Here is an 11,517-nt window from a genome sequence, read left to right on the forward strand (position 1 = left end):
ATTGAAAAAATCCAAGCTCTATATTTGTCCTAGTAACCACTGAAAGTTACTGGAAACCCAAAAGTCTGATTTTAAAAGTTGGTCCTATACCGTCCCAGATTTCTTCTTCATTTCGAAGTACTAATCATACCGTTTATGAGTGCGTATTTCCTGTTGTACATTGATCAGGAAGGTAAATCTCCCAAAAAAAAGACAGTGCTTGTGTTGGTTGCAAACTCAGAACAAGCATATTATTAAAAAAATTTTAACTACTTTTTCTAATATATGACTTTTTCCGGCTCAGTGGCCTCAAGTGTTAAAGCCAGTGGATCAAGATATTAACCAGGCAACTAGAATATCAGAAGAGTGTCAGCAACTTCTGTTAATATTTTTGAAAGACTAGATCTGAGGTTACAAAGAACCTAAAGCAAACTATATTTTTTAACAAGTATCGTGCATTGGTTTGGTGTTTAAGGAGGTGGCACAAAAATCTGAGACCCCTTTACTATTTACCACTCATGTTTCCCGTGCTTCTAGGAGTCTTTAACAAAAAAAAATGAAAGTAAAGAAATGCATTATTCATAAACTGATGTAATCTTAGTCAGATCTTACTTCACTTCATCTAACTTGTAAATCTTTAATCTCAGGAATCTTTCATCACTTTATCAGTTGCCATTGCCCATGAGATGTGTAGCTATAAGCCAACATATAGAGGATAAATATGGAATTAGTTTTATGCATATAAATATAGGCTGTCATATCTATTAAACAAATCATAAAGTTCCAGGGGAGATCGACTAGATATTCTGGTGAATATATAATGTGTTTTAAATTACTACTGTAGAAATAATTGTCCCTAATAAAATGTTGAAGTAGCAGTAGGTCTTGGTCATTAATTCATTTTCACATGAAGAACCACAGGCTGCAAGCAATTCTTTTTATAAGTTCATAAATAAAATTGATTTATACTAACTGCCTGCAACATAACATAAAAAATGTTATCAGTTCTGCTACAAATATAAAATGTAGCTTGATCAATCAACTCTTTACTGATCTGTGCAGGATTTTCTACAAAGACTTAACACAGAAATTGGAGGTAGGAAAAAATTAATAATACATTTACTGCAGCACTAGACTAACAACCCATAAGTGCTTTAGAAAAATGATGACTATTGATAGACAGCCTCAATTTATACAGGAGCCCCAGTCACATAGAAGAAAGCACAGTGAATTGCTTGCCACAGAAAATGACTTACTTTAGATTGCAAGTGAAAGGTTATACCACTTGAGATTCTGTCTCAAGCTGTATTATGTTCTGTTGTTGTAGTGCTGTTTTTTTCACATTTAGTCAGTAATGATCTTTTTTTCAAGGGTTCTGTTTACCCAAAAAATGACCTTTCTGTTATAGGTGGAATTTGGGAAGCAGAACCATCTGCCTCAGTTTTTAACTCTTGGCAACTTTAGTTTGAAGGTTTTTTTTTTTTTTTAATTCAGTTTAATTTCCCCAGCCTCTTCACTCCCACCTTGGAGTTGTAAAGCTTGCATTTATCTTTAGGTATTCATCACTCTTTAGTTAAAGTCTCTGTAAGAGTAAATGTTATGGTTGCTGCAGAATTACAGTCCTGGAAAATGTGTGTAAAATGTGAAATGTGTAAGCTAAATAAAAAATGGTTTAATAACCATGCTGCTGTTTTTATTATGTTTTTTTTTTTAGGAAATATTTGTGGTGTTTCATAAACCCTAAAGTGCTGTTAAGTTGAGAAAAAAACAAATCATAAATATTTGTTCATATGATACATTGGGCTCCAAATATAAAACAGGGAATCTGACATTCCCTCAAACATTCCCCAGTGGGAAACAATTACTGCTATTGAAACGCATAGACCTGGAGGATTCGAGGGATGTCTGATTTCCTGTTTTTTAAATAGAGCCCATTACCGTATTTTTCGGACCATAAGACGCACTTTTTTCCCCCCAGAAGTGGGGGGAAAAAGTCCCTGCGTCTTATGGTCCAAATGTAGCCTCTGTGCCCGGGCCGTCTCTCCGGTATCCTCCCCAGCTGCTGTCCCGTCCCCCCTGTGTAGCCCCCCCTCCGGCTTTTCTCCTGTCCAGTGCGGCCAGAGTGACTGTGACTCCTGTCACTCTGGTATCTTGCGTCCTCCCACTCTCAGCATGATTGGCTGACAAAGTCATGCTGGGAGCAGGAAAGCACACACATACACAACACACGTACACAACACAAAGTAAACAAATGTTATATTGCAATCCGATTGTCATACATAGTATGACAATCGGATTACAACTGAAAGGAAATACTCACCCAGGTGTCCGTAGCTCTGCTTGCTGCTGGCATCTTGCAGAGAGAAGTATAGCATAATGCAGAAATCCTGCATTATACTATGTATCTCTCTACACATGCCAGCAGCTTCCAGCCTCCGTATCTGTCTCAGTCTGTGTGAGCACGCAGGGAAATCCCCCCCCTCACATCACTCCGGAGGATGAGTCATCTTCCAGTGATGTGATTGGTGAAGTATGGGGGTGTGTCAGGGAGGGAAATTTAAAGGCAGATTACAATGTAATCTGCTTTTAAATGGTTTTTACAGTACAAAAACACCACACAACATAAAAATAAAAGTACCGTACATTTTGATTTTATTTTTAGATTACATTGTTGTCTATTATTTCATTATTGTTTTAAATTATTATTTATATTTATGTATTATATTATAATTTATGATTTTAATATAATAAATAAATATAAATAATGTTAATAATGGTTCTAAATGCTGCTGTTTACTTTACAGGGTTGATTACATGTGTTTATGACTGTGCTGTTGGTTTTTAATGCACATAAAATATTTTAGGACACTATTTGTTTCAGAATATTTTTTTCTTCATTTCCCTTCTCTAAAAACTGGTGCGTCTTATGGTCCAGTGCGTCTTATGGTCCGAAAAATACGGTATTTCATTTTATTATTCTGAAATATATGTTCAGTTAACCTAATATACAAGGAGGTCCTGAGAAGTTCCTGGCTTTACCCAGAAAGAAGAGAGCTAGAGTTATGAAATAACACATTTATTCAATATATTCCCCCCTGAGACTGATGCACTTAGTTCAGCGTAGTTGCAGCTTTTCCAGACCGTTCAAATAAAAGTCCTTTGGTTGGGCCACAAACCAGCTCTCAGCAGCATCTTTGACTTCAGAAATGTCCTCAAAAGGTTGTTCAGTTGTTTCTTCAAATTTGGGAAGGGATAATAGTCCAAAGGGGCCAGGTCAGGTGAGTAGTTGGGATGGTGGACTAATTGGAAACCCAGGGTGTTCAATTTGGCAGCCACAACGTTGAACGTGTGCGCAGGTGCATTGTCCTGCAAAGGATCCCTTTGGTCAACTTTCCACGGTGTTTCGTCTTAATTGCCTCCTTCAGCTAAGCCAGGAGGTTAGCATAATACTGTCCAGTGATACTAGAGCCCTGAGGTAGGTAGTCCACCAACAGATTACCGTCTTTGTCCCAAAAAACGCCATGACGTTTTTAGCTGATTTCTGGGTTCAGGACTTCTTTGGCTGCGGGGACCCGCTGTGGCGCCATTCCTTTGACTGTTCCTTGGTTTCAGGATCATAAATGTGAAGCCAGGTCTCATCCTCAGTCACTGACCTAGCCAAAATGTCCTGTGCAGCTTCAAAATGGGCCAAAACAGCTTTGATGCTTCAACTCATTCCTTCTTCTGATCACTGTTCATTTTTGCACCCACTTCCCTGAAAGCTTGCGCACGTCTAGGATAGTGGTGATAACAAACCCAACATACTCCCGTGAGATGTCAAGTATCTGGGCTATCTTTTTTGTGGATATTCGCCGGTCCTCAATTATCAGCTCATGGACAGCATCGCAGGATGCCGGGTCAGTTGAGGTTGGGGGGCGCCCACTGCGGGGCTCATCTTCAACAGGGAAATGCTCAGTCTTGAAACAAGATATCCAGGTTTTGACATTGCTGTAGGAAGGACACTTCTCCCCCAGTGCTTGTGACATCTCAGTGTGAATGTCCTTTGCTGACTTTCCCAGGAGAAACAAAAACTTCATGACGGCTCGTAACTCCAATGACTTGAAACTTGCTTGTGCCTCTGCCATCACAGCTTCTGACTAAAAGAAAAAACAGTTTTAAAAATCGCAAAGACCTGATATTTGCACAGTTACATACTAAGATATTAGGCTGTCATATGCCCCCACACTAATTTTTCTATTTCATCTGGAAGGGGGCAAACCCAGGAACTTCTTAGCACCCCCTCGTAATTTGCAGAGAAGTGTACATCCTTAATGCCTGTGGCTACAATTCATGCTCCATTCAGAATGTCTTTATTGATAAAAAAAAAACCCTGTTATACAGTAAAGGAGTGAGCATATAAGTGTAACACCAATACCACCCACATTTTTAATACACAATTATTATTATTAATTATTGAATAATTGTGAATTATGAGATCTTTAGATTTTTTAATATAATGAAGAAACTTACATTGCAGCCTCTAGCCAGAAAAAAGCTAAAAAAAAAAATCAACAGCCTATACACAAACTGATTGCATACATTGCAATATTAAATCAAGACCATGACTTTAGGTTTTACTGAAGTTCCACTACAGACAGATATAAACATCAATTAGTTCTATTTCACATTCAAAAACATCTTTTAAATAGATTTTAAATGCAACTTATGTAAATACCTGAAATGACCTGGAAAACACATGTGATACCTGCAAAAAAGTTGATTGGAAAGGAGAGCAGAGCAATAGGTTTTTCAGTGTTGCTGTTCCTTTCTTCTATTATTCATGCCAGGGCATGTTGAATCATTACCCAAAGTGTATTTCTATAATCCAGAGAAGAAACATGAACCTAGTTATGCCGTTTGATCGGTCTACATATTTGTATACTTACTTGCTTTCTTAAATTACATAATTCAAAGATAATGTAATTGTTTTAGCGGGTCTTAGGTATAAGCAAGTATAATGCAAATACAAAAGAAACTACATTCTTACTTGAATCTTGGTGTGCTTTACGCATTCCCTTAAGATTCCACAATTGGCTCTCACAAACCCCCAGATCCTTTTTGAGGCTAAAGATTTTGAGATTTGGTTAGGAGGCTCCACAATGTTAAGGGAAGGCATGGGGCCTAGAATAGTATAGAATGGAGGAGCACATGTTTTCACTCACCTTTCTTTGCCGCTTGAGCTTCTCGCCTTAAAAGCCTGGGGAAAAAAAACAAGGGGAACCCCCACCATTGAAAGAAATAATAAAAACACAGTACTTTTAAAAGAAAAATGTGAAAAAAAGGATATAAGGTTCCCCTTAATATTTTAACTAGACCCTTACCTGTTTCTAGGAACGGGTAAAAAGACACACACTGTGAAATGCCTTTCAATGAAAGAAACACGCAACACAATCTTGATTTTTGAAAATAAACATCATTCTTTTGGTTGAGAGGATGAGGGGAACAGACCCCCTCCTAGGATCTAAGTTCTGAAATTTTCATTTTTTTAATTTATTTTATATATATATATATATATATATATATATATACCATGAATTATACAATACAATGAATACATTAAAAAAATAGTTAAAGGGATATACCTTTTTCATAGGCTAACCAGAAAATTTACTTCAACTAAATATTCAGATTCTTGCTTCAGCCTAAGTATTCTTGGTTGTCTTTAAATATAAAAATATTATAGTAATACTGTAAGAATGCACAGCATGATTTTTCCTAGTGATATAAGAGATTAAAAGATTGATATCAGGAACTATCTAGGAGCAAGGTCAATCTTTTCCTTTTGCACAGAAAAAGACAACAATCTTTTTACAGCTGACTTACCAATCCCACATTTATAGTCATTCCCTGACTTTTCTGAGAATTATCAGATCACATATTCACCTGCGAGACCTTCTAAACTGTAAGTGGCTTAAGGGAAAGCAGTCATGAATATATAAAATAAAAAAGACTTCCATAACTTTTTCTTCATCTGGGCTGTAATGCTGGCAATCTGACTTTCTAAGACACTATTCATGCGCAAACCTGCAGCTAATATCAAAGAGAGGTCCAAACTCTTTATTGTTTGTTATTGTGACCTAAACTAAACATTTTTACTTTACATAAAAAAGTGGACAACCCTTATATGTAAAGTAAAAATTTAAGGTGTAGCACCGCACGTTTAAGTCTTGATCGCTGCGCATCATGGGAGGCTTTTGGCTGCTCCTTCTACACATTTTTCCACTAAGGGGAAATAGATGCTGATCCTCCCTTTACAGTGGGCTGCATTGCAAGAAGACCGAAAAAGAAGAGTGAAGATGGCTTCTTACACACTGGGACAAAGAAGAATTCCAGGAAGGCGCAGGACCAGATAATGGAACCTTTTCCAGCAACACCAAGGAATCTGCAGTAATAAAGGTAGGTGTGATTTTTTTGTAATTTTCACTTTATTTTTGCTTTAAAGTATTGAAGACATCAATTTGGCACAACAGGCTGTTATGTTTTTTCATAATGAGAGGTCATCAGTATCAGCTTCCAAAAATCAACCAGCACTGATGTCCTTCATACATTAAACTGAATAATTGAACTAAAGAATAAGTGAACACTTTACATCCATACAGGAGATCATTCATATAATACACAATTTAAAAAAACACTTCTAAAATTGCCCACAGTTAAATTTATTCTGTTAATACGCTGGGCCTAATTTATTACAAATCTTCAAGACTGCAGATGATAGATGTAATGCGCCTGTGCACACAAACCACAACCAACTCCAGATATCCTTCAATCACGCTTTATTTAATGTCATAAAGCCGACAAGGGTTAAGTCCAAATAAGCGAAGTACAAGAGGGTAAGGCAAAGGCAGGTCAAGAACAATCTGAGGTCAGCAGGCAGCAGGCAGAATGGTCAGTAACAATCCGAGGTCAGGGCAGGCAGAGTTCAGGCAGAGTCAGGTTCAGACCAGGTCGCTATGGAGATGACAAAAGGAGATAAGCATAAACTAATACAAGGACGCACCCAAGCACACTGTGTTCACAGAGGCTTATAGCGGGCAATGGTGTACAGGACAGGCTCTCCTTAAATGGCCAGAGTGACCAATGACCTTGCGCCACCTGGCGCCATCTGATAGGAGAGTGACTGAATCCCCTGCGGCCAATTGACCGCAGGGAATTCAAACTATGTCCCGCCCCGCGGCGAGGCAGCCGAGTGCCACGCCCTCGGGGGGTACAAGAGGCACCCATGGTAGCACGCGCACCTCTTCTCACAGCACCCCTAGGACGTGCACTACTTTGAACATGCAAAGGAGTGCTGAGAGCAGGAGTTTCAGTAACCACGTCCATAGAGATGCAAGGGATGCCGCCTGGATGAACAGTAGTTTGGTCAGGACGGATCCCTCCACCTGCAGAGAGAGACACGCTGCGAGCGGAGCAGCAGCCTCGGCCATGCTGCCTGCTACAGCGGCGTCTCCCTCTGCTGCTGGGATCCCCAGGGACCCCGCGGGCTCGCAGGACGGGTAAGTTTCTTACAATAGACTTCTATAAGTGAACCTGGGTAATATATAAAACATGGAATGTTTTTCTTAAAAATCATTTGTTCTTAGTTGCCAAATGTTTTAAACCCTGGACCGGATCCATTCCAGATTTCATGGATCACCCATGTTCTCCCCTGGTCATCTATCTTCAACAGTCTTGGAGAGCCTTAATAAACTGTGCCCACTGTGTCCGGTCTATACTCCTAAATTCTTTCTGTCCCTGTCATACCAACTACCTATTTATTCAGTTCATTCTGCAGAACTGAATGTTTTTAGGCTATGATTTGAATAGATGACAAGCCAGGATTTTATCTAGACAGATCAATCATTTTTGGAAAATCTCTGATCTGCTGTATTATAAGATGCAGACCAGAAACAATGAGTATTGACCTTTAGTGTGCCTGATACTGTGTACTAAGATTATCTTGAGCTTTGTATGTCTTATTGTTAAATGTTTTGAGATGTCATCATAAGGTTCTTTGATAATAAAAATAACATTGCCACGAGCTGGCTACTGTTTTAAAGTAATGGATATGAAATAATCCATCTAATGTGTTTATAATAGAAATGGGGATACATTAATATGATGACGTACACATTGGATTTTAAACAATTTATATAAGTGACACAATTTACTTATCCTGAAAGTTAAAAAACCAATAAATCTGAAAAGTTGAACTAAATCTATCATATGTGAGACACTATTACCATGCTGTAGGGTGAAATATGGTTATGTAGAATTGTATGTATTTAGTTGTACTTTTTGTTTTCATAATTCCATTGCTGTGCAATCAGGAGTGATATATTACACATGTTTTTACACAAGGCTGAATAGATGTGTTTAAGTCACCATACTGTTCTGCCTAGACAGTGTTTTAAAACTCATGATCATACCAAGAATTATAAACAGACTGGAAACACCAGAGGTTCAAAATGAATGATGAAGATGAGAGGAATAGGCATGAAGTTGAGTATTATTAGTCATCTTTAGCAGGGTAATATTTGGGAATTGCTTGTTTTTGTTTGTTTGTTTTTTGTTTAGTATAATGTTTTGCATTTAGGGATGCCAAATTGTTTTTCTACTTTCCTATGCTGACCATCATGCTTTCTAAAACCTTTTCAATACCAGACATCTAAATTAGGAATCCTACTAGATAAAACATGGCATTATATACCCCCCTAAAAAATAGTAAAACCATGTTTGTTATCACACAGTTATCACACAGTGCAGTGTTCATTGCTCAAGCAAACCTTCTTGAAAAATAATAAAATGCCTGATATTGGTGGTGGGGTGTGGGGGGGTTCTACATTTAATGACTTTCAGAATGTCTATACTTGCAAAAAAAGTTGCTCTCAGGACCAGATTTCTGAATAAGCCACCCAGACTGTGGGCTAGGGCCGCATGGATAAAATAGCTTACTATATTTTACAGCTCAGTCACTTGCACCACAGCATTTCTTTAAGTTGAGGGGAGGGGATGTAGAATTTGGCAATTTGATTGGTTCTTGATAAATGTCAGTGAAGAACATAAAACATATCTTGATTTACAAATAAATATTTATTTAGATATGGCTACATATTTAGTCAAGTGATCTGAGTGAAATATAGCAAACATCAAAAATGCTAGTACCATCCGCACATAGCAAATTCTTTTGGCCAAATCCCAGATACTAAACAATTTTCTGCATTATCCATCTTTTAGTTTTTGGTTTCACAAAGTTACAATGAAATTCAGAGAAAGCTTTCCCTTTTAAGGTAATGATCAACTTGGGCAACCATAATTAAAGAGAGATGTTAAAACCCAGGACTTGGAATAGCTCACATTCAAAATATTCTTAAAGCAAATGCTATGTATGGCATCACAACAGACATCTGCTATGTTAGTTTGCAGCCAAACCATTGGGAGAGTCTTGAAATTTGTGATCTAACCATTACTCTGGAGAGCTGCTTTACGAAAATAAACTAAAAGCTTCAAGTGCGTGTGTGTTTTTTTTTTTTTTAAGATGAGCCATGTGTACCAAACATTTCATTCTTAAATCAACAAATACAGTGCATTTATATTGCACTTACTGCTTAAAATGTTTTCTTTGTTTTACAAAGACATTTAAATAGAAGACCCAAAGACAAATCCTAATTGTCCTTTTCTGTTTACTGCATTTTTTCTTCTTTGATTGCAAATAGATTGAAAATAATGATAACAGAGACTGTTGATCCAGGGAATATTCGACTGCCAAACAGGATAAGGAAGGATTTTTTTCCCCCTGTTGAAGCAAATTGAACTAAGCTGTATAAGAGTTCCTTTGCCTTCCTCTGAATCAACTATGTCTATAGGGATTTATCTGGGATATGTTCACTTCCCTAGTGGTTGAACTTGACTTTTTTAACCTAACTATGTAATATTTAAAAACATAACTTGAAGATCATGTTCTTCTGTTTTGCTTCCATGCTTTGTTAACAATAGGGATACAATTTAAGTTTGCACTTACCTTGGGTTTGACTTGAATCCTGGATGTTTGCTGTATGTGCAGCTCAGCTTTTGTTGCCGGAGATACCCAGCAAGCCTGGCTTCCCTTGCAGGTGCTGGGACTAAATGCTTCTGCATGAGAGTTACATTATCTCAGCAAACCAAGATAGCTAAAAACTGAGATAATAAATAAAAGAAGTTATGGTGGCACCTGTGATGGAATGGAGACTGGTGGGTATGAGTTTTAGTTATTTACATAGGATCAAGGGACTGTGAAATCTAGTGATACCCACACAAACAAACTTCATATGGACTTTTAGGCACTTAAAGTCTAAGAAACATAATTTATTTAAATTGTTAAAACGAAAAGTGATAATCACAAAACATTTTGGACATATATATCGTTTAGTTCAGACTCCTCAATTCACAAGGGATGCATTAGCAAGAAAAATGAGACTGGTGCGATCCAATCCTATCTTGCAGATGGTATTGTCACCAGTTACCAATGTACCCTTTAATGGTGGGTCCACAGATAACTTCACAAGGGGTTAACACAGGACTATGAAGTTTGGCATTATGGGACACCCATGCCCATGGTAATTCTCCACTGAAGCAATTAGCAATTATTATACATAAAGTGCCATCCATCTTGCTCTACCCAATAGTCCACCATTAAAGGGTACAGTGGTAACGGGTGATATAGCCATCTGCAAATATGTTTCATAATAATACTGCAAGTAATACCTGGGTTTACTCCGCAGAAATGGCCAGTTACTGTAGAAGTTCTTGCGCATACACAGGAATTTCACTTAAGTAAGAGTTCTAATGTACCCCTGTTTTCATTCCCATCGATGGGAGGGGGCTTTCTGGGGCCCCCCTTAATAAAAGGGTCTCCAGATTCCACTATAACCCGCTCCTCCACCATGACATGGGGCAAAGGGTTTGGGGAAGTGGTTCAGGTTCAGAAAAACTTGCAGTTTAAAGGGCACATTTGTACATCACTAATTGGCAAATTACATGTTTGCCTTTTTTTCATCTTTAAGGCTTTGAGTAATTCTAAATTAGGAATGTCAAATGTTGTCTCTCTCATGAGAGCACAATACTGAGCTAATAATTTCTTTGTGAATAAACTGTAGTCGAGGATCTAAGTTTTGTGCATGCCGTGGACATTTACAGTCCAATGTTAGTAAAAGGCTGCTTAGTATTTTTACCTATTGGTAGTTAAACTACAGAAAATATAGATTACCAGCTGCTAGCAAAATCTGAGAAAACTTAATACTTAATGTTCTCGATCCTATACCACTGTACTTAAAAAAACTGACTTTTCTGAAAATAAATGAAAAGAAATAAATATCAAAACTTTGTGAATTAACCCTAAAATTTGATGACTATGCTACTTGCACATCTAAAAAAAAAAAAGAATGTAACAATTTTTTTGACGAAAAGATTTTATTGTACATATACATTGATTTACAAAATATATGCCCTGAAGAGCAATAAAAAAAAGGAAATATCTTCACA

The sequence above is a fragment of the Pyxicephalus adspersus genome, chromosome 6, assembly GCF_032062135.1.
Source record: "Pyxicephalus adspersus chromosome 6, UCB_Pads_2.0, whole genome shotgun sequence".
Lineage (NCBI taxonomy): Eukaryota > Metazoa > Chordata > Amphibia > Anura > Pyxicephalidae > Pyxicephalus > Pyxicephalus adspersus.